This window comes from Armigeres subalbatus, chromosome 3 (assembly GCF_024139115.2).
Source record: "Armigeres subalbatus isolate Guangzhou_Male chromosome 3, GZ_Asu_2, whole genome shotgun sequence".
Classification (NCBI taxonomy): Eukaryota; Metazoa; Arthropoda; class Insecta; order Diptera; family Culicidae; genus Armigeres; species Armigeres subalbatus.
This window is the reverse complement of record NC_085141.1, coordinates 119,626,782-119,639,138: the sequence shown is the minus strand read 5'-3', so window position 1 is coordinate 119,639,138 and position 12,357 is coordinate 119,626,782. Positions and strand designations below refer to the sequence as shown.

Sequence of the window (12,357 nt, the reverse complement as noted above, 5' to 3'; positions counted from 1 at the left end):
CTAGAAGTTACGTATTGCTTTATAAACAAAAATTAAGGACGTTTCGCAAAAAAACTTGGTTTACGGGGTTAGACTTTTAAAAGCACAAAATAGACATGACATCTCGATTTTTATATTTTCTTTCGAAAAAGCAGATGCTTAAGATTGTTGAATTTCTAACCCACAAATTAAAAATTGTAGACAAAAAACTATAATTCTAGAGACATTTTAATTCTCATTTTCTATATCATGCCATGTCAAATTTCAATTACTTCTTCATTATGGGTCCTGTACACCTCTCGGTGCAAAGGGCCGACTTGAAAGATCTCCATCCTGAGCGTTGCCGGTTATCGCTTTAACCTGTTGCCAGGTTAGATTTCGGTCGATCTTTATTTCTTTATTGAGGCTTCGCCGCCATGAGCCTCTGGTCTGCTCTCTGCGATGTCCTGCTGGGTTCCAGTCTAATGCTTGTTTACAGATTTTGTTTGCCTTGCTCAGAGTGTGGCCGACCCAGCCCCACTTCCGATCCGAATTTCTGTTGCTATCGGCCTCTGGTGACAACGACGATGGAGCTCGTTGTTTGAGATCCAGTTGTGAGGTCACAGGCCCGAATTATATACGAATTATATAGGCATCTGTTAATGAACACCTGCAGCCGTTGAGTGTTCTCCACTGATACACACCATGTTTCGCTAGCGTATAACAGCACAGATTTCATGTTAGAGGAAAATTCGTATTTGGTGCGTTCACTTATCTGCCTGTTTTTCCAGATATTTCTCAAACTCGCAAAGGCAGCCCTTGCTTTTGATCCGTGCGCCATGTCAATCTTGGTACATCCCGACGCCATTTGGCTACCAAGATATTGGAAGCCTAACATTCTCCACTGGTTGCCCGGCTATGAACTGGAAGGAGTCACCGTTTTACATCCAACGATTTGGTTTGTTGACGTTGATGATTAAACCTGCCTAAGAGGAGCGCTCGGCAAGGTCGTTGAGCTTACTTCGCATATCAGAGCGCCGTTGCGCGAAGAGTGCAACATCATCCGCCAATTGAAGTCATTTAGGTGCTCCATGGTTATAGGCTGCCATAACAGGCCGCGGTTTGGTCACGGTCAATCGCATCTACCAGAATCTCGTCGATTACGATGAGGAACAGTAACGGTGATAGAATACATCCCCTTCACACCAGCTACGACCCGGATAGGGTCGGACAAGACCCCATTGTGTAGCACTCTTCACGAGTAGGCCTCGTACTGTGCTCGATGAGGCCGATGATTTCTCAGGAACTACCTTGCGTCTCAGGGCGCCCCACATATTCTCGTGATTGAGACGGTCGAAAGTTTTTCGTAGTCAATGAATACCAAGTAAAGGGACTCTTGGAATCTGTTGACCTGCTCCAGAATGATGCGGAGCGTGACAATATGCTCCACACAGGATCTTCCGGCACGGAATCCAGCTTGCTGCCGCCGGAGAGTCGCATCGATCTTCTCCTGAATCTGGGCCAGGATAATTTTGCACAGAACTTTGAGAACGGACACAGCAACATAGCCTCGCCAGTTATCGTATACAGTCAGGTCACCCTTTTGGGCACCTTCACTAAGATACCTTGCATCCAGTCGACCGAAAGTTGCGGTGTCCCAGATATTACGAAATAAACGTAGTTGAGCGGATGTCATGGGTCAGCTTTGAGCATCTCGGCTGATATGCGGTCGACCCCTGGGGCTTTATTCGATTTCATGTTTGAATGGCTGTTTGAATCTATAGCAGTGATGGAGCTTCGTATTGACGCGTGTTATACGTCGGATCCAGGCAGATCATGCCGAAGTGGTGATGGCCTGCTGGCACTTGAAAAGTTGTTTGAAGTGCTCGAACCAGCGTTTCAGCTGGTCAGTTCGGTCAATAACTGATCATTCGCGTCTTTCACAGGCATCGTTGCATTCATCTTCGCCCCGGTTGTGTCGAGATATCGTAGGAGGCGAATGTCCCAGTTGCGGCGGCTCTCTCTCCTTCGTCGGCCGAGAGTCTCGCCCACGCTCGCTTGTCCCGTCGACATGAACGTTTTACTTCCTTCTGAGCCGCGTATCGTTGACGGCCAAGACTTTGGCTCCTCTGGTTTTCGATCGCTCTATCGTGGCTTTGGCTCTTCGCTCCTCTATCTTTCTCCAGGTCTCATCGGTGATCCATTGTTTCTCTGGGCGTAGTTCGCCCAGATTGTTCTCGCTGGTGGTGATGAAGGCATTCTTGATGGCGGTCCATTGGTCTTCCACGCTGCCACCTTCCGGAATATCTGCAGCACGCGTCTCCAGTTCTTCAACGAAGGACCGTTTCACCGTGGCATCCTCCAGTCGGCGTGTGTTGAATCGTCGTCCAATTTTTCCTCCTGGACGAATCCGAATTCGCAGGCGTATTTCGCCGATGAGGAGGTGATGATCAGACGCGATATCGGACTACATTTATTCCGTACATCAAGAAGGCTCCGTTTCCATTTTCGGCTGATGCAGATGTGGTCGATTTGATTTTCTGTAAAGCCGTCAGGAGACCCACGTGACCTCGTGAACGGTCGATGAGGGAAGAGCGATCCCCGATCACCATGTCGTTATTACCACAAAATTCTGCGAACAGCTCTCCGTTTTCGCTCATTTCTCCGAGACCATGGCGTTCCATAATGCGCTCATGGTTCGAGGTTTGATCCGATCTTCGCATTGAAGTCGCCCAAACAGATCTTGATATCACCCTTTGGAATTCTATCTACGACGGCATTGAGTTGACTGTAGAAGTTCTCTTTGTCTTGCAGATCGGCATCGGTTGGCGCATAACATTGGATTATAGTAAGGATTCGGACCCGTGTTCTAAATCTGGCAATGATTATCCTTTCACTTATAGGTTCCACTCTATAAGCGCAGAGTTGTGCCAATTTACCCTGGCTAAAACGTTCCATGTTCCTATTCGTGTCCGTTGTTTCGCGCCAAGAGTCGTCGCTCAAAATCAGTCCGTATTCTTTCATTATCGGATTCTCGAACAAATTGATGTTTCGGGAACAGTAGGTTGTTGGCCCAAGGTTCCCATCCACCGAGATGGGGCTGCCATTAGGTATAGCTTCCGGGAAAGCATTTCATACTCAGCCGCTGGATGCCAGAACAGACGCTGTTGGAGCCGCACCTCCTTGGAACAGACGCTCGTCAGTCGGGTCAATTGTTTAAGTCCCACCCAACACCAGGATCAGGCTAGAGTGCTTTGAGCGGCACACGGTCGCATTGATAGGGCCTGCTTGGAACACATGCAGCTTTTTATAGAGTTCAACAGAGCCCACTGTCGAACCCCACCCATCCTAGGCAGACACAGGACGCACCTCTCACTTAGCTGATGTCAGAAGGACAACAGTGCCCAGGTGCACTCTCCAGCCAAGTGCGCAACCCTTATGGCGGTCCATTGGCATCGCAAGACCTGGGAAGCGTGAGTATTGAACTTGGAGGACCAGAGCTATGTTAGGCGCCCTTCCGGATGTCAACTCACCATTTCGCAGCCTAGTCAAATTTCAATGGTTCTACTTTCAAACTTTTCCAGGCGAGCACTGATGAAGGAACCTCCCCATAGCACCAGTTGTCGCACTATGCTTTATTTGCCAAATGGCCAATCAAATCGCCAAACCAAGTTCATATCAATGAAGCATATTCATGATACGATTAAACCTTTGATCTCCTCCAAAACAAGCAAAGCATAATTGTAAAAATTGATTTGTTAATTTTTGAGTCTTTGCACCAGTTGTCGCATCTAGTCCCTATTTGGCCAGTCCCTGAGAAAACAATGGATTTGCCAAAAGGAAAAAATAAGGATAGTGCCACAACTGGTGCATGCGTTCCTATTATGGATTAATCAATTTTGTTCCAATGAGCAGGAAGTAAAATCTTTCGCTTGATATATAAAGTCCACCACATGCCTTTTACTTATTTAAAAAAGTTCTTATGTATGGCGGCATGGTACACCCACCCTAGACCCCAGGTGCTTCTATAAAAATTTTGTTTTGGAGATTTGCAAAAATAAGCCGCCTTTAGTTAGCTGGAGACTCGATATTCTTTAAATTGGTAAATTGAGAACTATATATACAAATTAGCTCGATTATTATCGGCAATTCTAAACCATATTTAGAGTTTCACAAATTTGTTTAAACATTTTTTCAACAACGTTAACATTATTTATTCTTTATGTTCGACAGCACTCTTATGAATCTTATTCACTTTTCTGCCAAGCTCGAATATAAAACTATAGTCCTACAAATCTTTGTTATATTTTATAGTTTATAAGTTATCTTTTTATACTTCTGAATTAGATCACACTGCTAGATGCTCCCGGTCACAAGGACTTTATACGAACATGATCTCCGAGCGAATCAGGCGGACGTAGCGCTGCTGGTAGATGGCCACCAGGGTGAGTTCGAGACAGGCTTTGAGCAGGGGGGAAAACGCGTGAACACGCGTTACTGGTGCGATCTCGGTGTGAACCAGCTGGGCGTTGTGTCAACAAACTGGACACTGTCGGCTGGTCTAGCAAAGATTTGACGAAATCGTTGGCAAGTTGAAGGTCTTCCTGAAGCAGGCCGGATTTAAGGAATCGGATGTGGTTTATGTTCCTTGCTCTGGGCTCACTGGAGAAAATCTCGTCAAAGATCCTACGATGACGAGCTGCTAAAGTGGTACAAGGGTCCAACTTTGCTGAAGGTTATTGGTGAGTAACACAAAATGAGTGAGAGTATACCCTTGTTGATAATATTCTCTTTGTTTCAGACTCTTTCAAAACTCCGGATCGTTCAATCGATAAACCGTTCCGCATGTCAGTGTCGGACATATTCAAGGGCACCGGTTCAGGTTTCATTCGGGACGTATCGAATCCGGTATAGTATGCGTGAACGATAAAGTTCTTGTGTGTCCCAGTAAAGAACAGGCAGTTGTTAAGAACATTTCCATAGACGAAGTGCAATACACGACTTGTTTCGCGGAGATCAGGTCTCGATTACTTTAGCTAACATCGACATCGCCAATATCTCTGTTGGCCTTTGTGACATCTATAATCCAATTTTGGCAACTAGGATTAGGCCCGGATAGTAGTGTTTAATATTAAAGTTCCAATCACCTTGGTTACCTGGTTCTCTTCACCATCAATCCTTGATTGAACCGCAACGATTTGCAACTCAAAGCTCAACTACACAAAGGAACTGGTGAAGTTGTTAAAAGAATCCTCGTTTTGGGTAATAATTTTTGCTTCAGTAGATATAGAGTTCCAGCGACCAATCTGCATGGAACGGTACGCGATTTCAAGGAACTTGAGAATTATGTTGGTGTTGGTGGCGTTACAATTGCAGCCGGCCTCGTTACAGAAATTGTTAAATAGATGACAAAATTTAACGTTTTACTCTAGACGGGCATTTGTAATTCATTCGTTTGCAATAAAAATGACAACGCGATATTAGTTCGGTATTCAATAATCATCACAAATCCTAAACGGAAAAAGTTCGGTACGGTTGACTACAGAAGATTATCGCTATTAAAATATTGCATTAGCATAACCTTCGTTCAGGTCTACAACTTCCGTAAAGTGGAAGTTTTAATTTACAATATCATAGCCAATCTCCTTCTATCAACGTATCATATTACTCTATAAGCACAAAGGGCAAACATTTGGAGTAAAGAGGTTCTAAAACTTTTGTGATCCTTATTCCATTCTATTCAATGCCTCTGGACCAAAGTTTATCAAAACCGGTAAACGTCATTGTAATTTTATGCGAAAATGTATTGTGAAACATCTAAATTTACTTGTAATTAGGTGAATGGCACCGCTTGATTGTATTGTAGCTTATGTAAATGATGTGTAGTTACACATAGCATGTCTGATACCGTGCTGTGCCCTTATTCCGTTCACCTAAGACAATGCGCTATGTCTAAAAGCCAAAAATGCAGTGTTAGTATTTTGAAGCTGCAATTTCACTCACATATGTCATTTTCTATATACAATTGAAAATAAAATATGTTGGGATGCATTCATAGACTTAGGCTCCACTAGTGAAAAAAAATTGACCAATTATGTGGTCCTAATTCCAATCATCTGAATGGCAGAACCGTCTTCAAGTCAGTGAAATTTATCACTGGAATTTATGATTATACGGTGTTTCCGCCGCAAAAGATACGTTTTTGGTAGAAGATATACAAAATCAAACATATTTGGGTGTAATAACAATTAATTTAGTAAAGATTTACGTTATTGATGTTATAATAGTTTTAAATTCATTGCCCAAAACTATATTATTTTGCGGGCGCGTAGTGCTTAATCTCATTTTTGCACTAGCTTGCACTAGCCGATACACCGTCCATTCTCCTTTATTTTATAAATCCAATACAATACTATGTAATACATGAATTTATTTCCGTTTTCTTTATGCGAACATAATATCAGTCAAAAAGACGATCGGTCCGGTTTTGCAGAACCCCGACCAGATAAGTTACTAGATAAGTTACGGAACAGTTCTTCTTCTCAAAATACAAGCAAAAACAGATAAATGAAAAATAATGTGATTTATTGCTTATTTTGATTTTGTTTTTCATCACAAAATAGATGAGGATGTTTAATTCCGTTGTTCAAGATGAGATGAATTTTTTAAAGAGAGGTAATAAACCAAGTAGACGATTTGTCGCTGCTGTTCTTTTTGTTATTATTCGCAAACATGCCTGGTGCATTATCTGAACCGGTGCCAGCGAAAGTGGTACATGTTACATTGAGTAAATTTTACAGGAGACGCATTTTTCCGAAAACTTCGAAAATAAAAATCAAATTAGCAATTTTCTGCATCTCAACTGTACCAACGTGTTATGACTGATGTGCCTAAAGGTAGTTGCCTAGAAGTTTCTTGACAAATTTCAAGTTTGTTGGAACAAAATGCACATGTACCACTATTAATGGGAGCAAAATGCAACAGAAACCGAAAATCGTTGCCAGTAAAAGTGGTACATGTTCATTTTTAAAATTATTTTAAACGTCAGTAAACCATCTTGAAATTCAAAATAGGGTTAAATTCTGTTGCGGAAACAACTATGTTGTTCCATTTTTTTTTTTCAATAAACTATTTTTAGTGGGTAAAACTGCACATGTACCACTTTTCCTGGCAACGAAATTGCCATTGTGATATATACCAGAAATTAAACAATGCATATCTCCAGATTTAGTTGTCAAAAATCACTTTTTCGTTATTCCCTTACTAAACTTTTGCTCCCAGAAGCAGTTGGTGTAAAAAACACAAAATCGACAAAAATGGTTTATGTACCACTTACGCTGGCACCGGTTCATCTATCTAGTAGTATAAAGCGCAATCATCTTTACAACGTCATGTTGTCACATTAATAACGGTTTAAGATTAAAAATGTTGAATTTTTATTTCTAATTTCAGGGTCAAAACCTTTTTTTGTGAAAGAGGCTAATAGAAGTTACCGAAATCAAAAAATTTGAATGACCTGAAGCATAACAACATTCCTGGTTTTGAATCACCCTAACCACCCACAGGATGATAAAACACCCTCACTATTATCACAACAATAAACGATAGCCAGTAGGTAGGTATGTTTAGCGAAGATGTTACGATGGGGGTATCATAACTTCATGCACGGGAGACTCAGAACACAAAGCTTGGCTCGTGTTGGTTGCTGAAGTTCATTCAGAGTGTTGATTTGATTCTCTGCGAAGCAGAGAGCACAGTTCATATTCATTTGCGGATGGGCTCCATCCAACGTTGTATTGACAACAGCAGGTGAGGAATGTACATCGTGTGAGTTGTCTATCCACAACACTTTCTCTCGGCCTTTCTCCGTTTGGCCTGTAAAAATCATAACTGCGAGGCACAGTTTTGCAAACTTCACTCACTGTGAATACTCCCGTCACTACATCATAACAGATTTTCACGAAATTCGCGACGTTTCGAAACGGTATACAATTTTAGGTTCAATTGCACTAAACTTATTCACTTCGAGTACGTTATGCAGGATGTCAGTTACGCACGACGATGACTTCGTGTTTGCGAGGCAAGAGCGCACTGATCTCACTGCTGTTGTTGCTGCTGCTGCTGATGGTAGCTACATATCCATTTCGATCTGACCTCAACTCAAACAGCGTGCACGCAAAAAAATGCTAACTTATTCGTGTGTGTGCGTTGAAACTGCGAAAGCCATCTTTCCTTCTCACACTATGAGGATCAAGCATCATCAGTCCAGCTGACTAGCTCGCTCTGATGTTTGTCATTGTCAAGATCACTAAGTCTAAAAATAGATTTTGAACTTGAGCAAGACTTCTTTATCGTCTTTCTTGAAGCAATTCAATGTGACAGTTGGTAACGTGGCACGTTTTAATAATTGATCGCAATGGTTCCCGCGTTGATATGTGTGTTTCGAGAACGACCAATTAGTTACATACATTACGGTGCTCATGAGCTCAAATACTAGACGGTGCTTTAAAAAAATTTTAGGTCTTTAGAGATATAGATTTACTATTCCCGAGAATAATTAATTATTACATAATTAAACATTATTTTATTATCTTAAAAAATAATATTTTTGCAATTGTATATGAGTATACATTTTTGCCTTTCTCGTGCAACAAAGTTGTACCGAAAGGCTATCATTTCACTCCGAAGACGAACTTTTTATAGGATCCTCGGAGACCCATAGTTTTATATACCAATCGACAAACTGAGTACATGTATGTCTGTCCGTGTGTATGTATGTGTGTGTGTATGTGTGTGCACAGAAGCTAAGAAAAACATTAAACAACTTTTCATATAGTAATCCTTAACCGATTTTCTCGCAACAAGTTTCATTCGACAGGGGGCAAAGCCTAGTTGATCACTATTGAATTTGGTAACAATCTGCCGTTCCGTTTAAAAGTAATAATAGTACAGCAAACCATATATACCCATATAAGGTTGGTGTCTTAGCTCAACGCGAGAAAGGCAGTATCACTAATCGGTGAATTAAGTTGGATTTTCATAAGAAAATGATGTCCATTTTAATTGACAATTAAAACAGGTACTTAGTAGGAAATGATTTGGATCATATTATTTGGTCCCGGACAAATGGAACATTATACATACTAACAACTGGACAAAAACTAAAACAGATGTGACCCGATTTGTCTGTCCTCGGTTTTGCCTACCCCCGATTTTATCACGTTTTGGATCCGATTTTGTCACGTTTTGGCACGAATTTGTCACGTCCACTTTTGTAAAATGAAATCGGCATATCTTTTAACTGAATTGTTTAAAACGTTTGTAGCCTCTTGGCTGCTCCGACTGGATAAATTGTATGAAATTTTAAACATAGTAAGTATAGGGTCGTCTAATCAATATATCGGCCAACATGCACTAACTGCAATGGGAACTTAGAAATTTTTTGAAAACTAACCGGACTAACTTCCAACATCAAGGTGCTTCTCATCCACGGTAATGGACAAATATTACAACGGAAACAATATAGTGAAAATTTCAGTACAAAAGAAATAAGGTTTCATCGTAAAAACCTTAGGAATGCGTCGTTGAACCGCTATTCTTTGAGTTACAAATCTTCTTCTTCTTTTTTTATAGCTCTACATTCCTACTCCAACTTGGTCTGCTTTTCAACTTAGAATTATATTAGCGTTTCCTCAGTTATTAAATAAAAGCTATGTATCTTGTGTTATGGATACATTATGCCGAGGGAATCGAAAATGTTTCCCAATCGACAACATTCTAGACCTAAACCGAAAATCTAACTCGCCATCTAACGGAGTAAGACCGGAGTCCGAAGAAGCACGTGGCCCATTAAATTGAATATTTACCTTTCTATTTCTTCCCTTAAATATAAAAAAAAAAAGTTGTTCTTGGTGGAGTTCCAATGGTAAATGAGCATAAGAAACCTCACGGTTAATTTATTTATTTGTTTTTAGTCCATGTGACAGAAGTCTTAATGAATGCTACTTAAACTATTCAAACATTAATTGGGCGCAGAGAGCGTTTAATTTCTTGTCTAAATACTGACGAAGGCACACCAAACTCAAACAAGTACGCCACATCATTAAAGGCACTTATTATAGAGGGCATTTAATGATTTGGTTCATAATAGCCATGTAAAGATCGATGAAAATTTGTAGCGAGCATCCGTTCAAGGATTCTACGTTGTATCCTTTTAGGAGCATTCAGAGATAATCTTGCAAGAAGATTCGGAGAGTCTTTTTCACCGTTCAGCACCTTGGCAGCAGTCACAGCATGTTGAATGGTCCGCCGTTGTTCGAGCGCTTCGATTCCAAGCAAACAACACCGGGCAGTGTATGGTGGGAGATTGACACGGTCTATCATTTGAAGCTATCGTAAAGCATAGCGTACAAAACCGTTTTTGAATTCGTTCCAGCCTGCCAATCCAGTTCACTTGATATGGATACCACACAACAGACGAAGATTCCAGAATCGACCTAACTAGCGAGGTGTAGAGTCGTAGAGTGTTTTTAGACAGCGAATATCGGTGACATCTTGTATTGTCCTCATGATGAACCCCAGCTGACGATTCGTCCGATCGATGATTTCTGAGCGATGATCGTTGAAGATTAGTCTGGAATCAAGCAGCACACCCAAATCTTTTATTTGACTGACCCTCTGAATAGTTTTTTCGCCAATTTTGTAATCCATTTGAACCGTCAGTAGAGATTATCGTTTTCGTTTGAGTGAAAAGATGATTATCTCAAATAACATGGAACCGGCACACAGTGACGTGATACCCCTGTAATTCCGAACATCGCTTTTATCACCATGCTTGAAGATTGGAATCATAAAGGATCTTTTCCACTGCACAGAAACTTTTATTTGTGCATTAGCGAGAGGTTGAAGATGTAGCGCAATGGAATGACAAGTACATCAATGCACTTTTTAAATACAATGGCGGGAATCCAATCCGGTCCTGGTGTTGTGGAGGATTTCATCTTCTTTGCAGCATCTCGTAGGATCTTCAGTCACGAGTGGAATACCAATGTCGCACAGTACATTGGTACATTTGAAGCAGCTAGCGTTGCATAATTGACTGTTGCACAATCTATATTGTACACGCTCGAAAAATGCTTTGCGAAAAAAGTTCGCATTTTTCCGAAGCAGTTGTTGCTATTTTTCGCCAAGGGAAACTGAAGCTGGAACACCCTCGTTCTGTTTACGCTTAGAGTTCGATTACGATTACGATATCGACGGAGACTTCTTTGCATTCTGTCGACATACTGTATGTAAAGATGATTGTTGAGCGATCTGTATGCATCACTAGCAGCTTGAAAACGATGCCCTTGGAGTGGCGTTCGTAGTCTGCGGTAGTGACGCTGGCATGCGTTTTTGTCGCGTTTTAGCAAACGGAGTCTACTGTTCCCCCAGGGTGGCTTCGCAGGTGAACGCCTTTTTGGAACGTTCGATGAAAGCCAGTTCAAGACAACATATTTGCACAGCATTGTCAACATCAGCGAGAATTCCGGTCCAATCGACATGCTCTAAGAAGTTATGTAGCGAGGCAAAATCGATGCGTTTGAAGTTCGATGGTCCGATGGGCGATCAACCTTTAATAAAGCAACAGCAGCTTCAATTACAACGCAGGAATCGACGTTGGTGAACACCAAATCTAGAATATTGTTCCAGGGATTCATTACTTGACAATACTGTTTAAAAAAAATCTGTAAAAATTACTTAAGTAATTTTCTGAGGTTTTCCTAAGGGTAATTTGGCTTAAACTTAATTAAATTTAATTAATAACTGCTGAAGTGTCTCATTATGAATACATATAATGGTAGTAAACAAGAGAAAGCGATTTCAACTAATGCTTGCAATATACCAAGTGGTTACGCTATTAATCATATTCAAAAATGGATTTCAAAATAAAAAATACTTAGGTACTCGGGAAAAAACTGGAAAAGCATTACTAGTATTCAATCATTTTACTAAATTGTGTTTGCCAAATAAGTCAACTGATTCAGTAGCATTACTTTGAAAACAAAGCCACTACAAAAGATTATTTACCAAAGCAAACATATTTAAGTACAAGACGTTTACAAGTTTGGGTGACCGGCTGGCTTGGCTTAGCCGAATTCTAAAGTTCAGCTAAATTAAATATTTTACTATGTGAAGTCTCATTTATACTCTCCAAATAAACAGCCAACTTAATTATATAACAAGACAATGCTTTGACTTTACAATGCATGTTACCACATCGACTTGAGACACGGTAGAGTAAAAGAATTGCTGTTCTGACCATCACTTGAGGTAGATTTGAATTTAAATTCAAACGGGTTTCATCTTAACAGCAACTATGAACTAAACGTACAAAACAACAATCTGAATATTCTTCTA

At 40.8% G+C, this 12,357-nt stretch overlaps 1 protein-coding gene and 1 pseudogene across 1 annotated transcript in view; one reads left to right on the top strand and one right to left on the bottom strand.

Annotated features, from left to right (window-relative positions):
- The window catches only part of LOC134223634 (protein kinase C), a 133,924-nt gene extending 125,856 nt beyond the window's left edge, over positions 1 to 8,068 (bottom strand). The window contains exon 1 of the mRNA XM_062702821.1: positions 7,881 to 8,068. The gene's annotated coding sequence lies outside the window, so the exon portion shown is untranslated. The remainder of the gene's footprint in view (positions 1 to 7,880) is intronic.
- LOC134228030 (protein HBS1-like) lies at positions 4,804 to 5,363 on the top strand (annotated as a pseudogene).
- Positions 8,069 to 12,357: the final 4,289 nt, after the last annotated feature.